The 1,592-nt window shown below is 59.0% G+C and overlaps 1 pseudogene; it reads right to left on the bottom strand.

Moving 5' to 3' along the window:
• Positions 1–305: 305 nt before the first annotated feature.
• Positions 306–1,592, bottom strand: part of LOC119588240 — a 2,503-nt pseudogene continuing 1,216 nt past the window's right edge.

Raw genomic sequence — 1,592 nt, 5'->3', positions numbered from 1 at the left:
ATCGTAATCAGTTTAGAAAGCACAAATCTAACTGACCCTATAACCTGAGCATTAAATGAACTGTTTTCCAAGCCTTCTTTACGGCTGTCCCTTATTTACATGTATCGTTCTTCGAAATCTCACTACCCAAGAGTGACTTCATCTTTACTACAGATACGAAAATGGAAAAGAGAACCTGGACTGAGTATCGCACGGTATCGTAATCTAATTGCACCTACATCTGAGTAGAATGATACACTGGGAAATCGCGCCTCGGTAAAAATATCATTATACCATGAAAATCTATCGGCGATTTGCGGTTGTGGATCGCCGGGCCAAGTGGACGTCAACCAGGGCATCATCCACCAACGAGGACATCCTCCACGGAAGAAGACATCCCACTGGCCCACATCCAGGAGAGAAGTCATCCAACCAGCAGTCATCCGGAGAAGAGGACGTCCCACTAGCAGTCATCCAGCGACGTGGCGGGGGTGGCAGATGACTGCCCGTCGACGGCGTCCTTGAGTTCGACCCCCTGGCTGCTGGGCCCGACCCGACGCGCCACCCGGGAGGCCCCCCTCTGGCACAGGGGGCGCATCCGGAGGCCCATCGTGCGCCACACCTTCCTGGCGGCAGGTTGAAGCCCAGGAAGAGGAAAACGCCCTGGAGCGAGTTGAACACGACGAACACGTACCACAGCGCCTCGACCTGCAGGTCCCCGGGCTATGATGCCGCTGAGCCACGTGAACCCTGAGGGACGGCGAGGCGCAGGTACATCTTGTAGTGGCTCTTATGGTGCGAGCTAGACGTCATGGCCGGGGTGGACAGCGTGGCCCTCAGCGATGATGCGGGCCGTGCAGTTTAAGAAACGACGTTTACCACGATCATGAAGGCGACGGGATGGCGAAGAACACAAAGAGCGACCTGCGCTGTCCGAACCAGCACAAGCCCTCGCCCTGACCCAGGTACGGCAGGATCTCTTCGCAATCACCTTGGGGCGCTGCAGGTCTAGCAGGGACCAGGGGGGCGGCGGCCAGGCGGGGATTCCCAGCTGTAGGGGCAGTAAGCCACGAATTTCCGCCACTGTTTCCCTGCGGGCACACGGGGTTCCCTCCTGCCCCGCCGGAAGGTGAGCCAGATGTCGAAGGCAACGGGTTCATCCAGCAGATGGATGACAGGAACAGGTAGTACAGGACGCAGCCATTGCGACGCAGGCCCGCACCTTCCATTCGCTGAACACGTTGGCGACGAAGACGCTGTAGGCCAGGGTCAGGGGTTTCCTGAGAGATGCCAGATTCTTCCCGGAGAGGAAGCGCAGGTCGGGCACCATCGCGAAGGCCACCAGGTGGACCATGAGGCACGCGCACGAACCCCGAGGCACAGCAGCGCACCCAGCCCATGGCCGCCGAGAACTTGGAGCGGTCGTAGGTCGGGGCGCAGAGCAGGACGCCGCCTCCTGCACCACGTACTCGTTGAAGGTGTAGTTGAGCCTGTAGTTCGCGACGTAGGACGGGCCCGGCCTCGTCGAGGTGAACTCGTCCTCGGGCAAAACCCTTTTTGCAAACCAGGTTTGGAGCCGAGCTGTTGGAGGACGCGGGGGTGTTGGAGAGCAC

The sequence above is a fragment of the Penaeus monodon genome, chromosome 23, assembly GCF_015228065.2.
Source record: "Penaeus monodon isolate SGIC_2016 chromosome 23, NSTDA_Pmon_1, whole genome shotgun sequence".
In the NCBI taxonomy this organism is placed as follows: Eukaryota; Metazoa; Arthropoda; class Malacostraca; order Decapoda; family Penaeidae; genus Penaeus; species Penaeus monodon.
The sequence above is the reverse complement of the archived record's forward strand: the minus strand, read 5'-3'. Positions and strand labels throughout refer to the sequence as shown.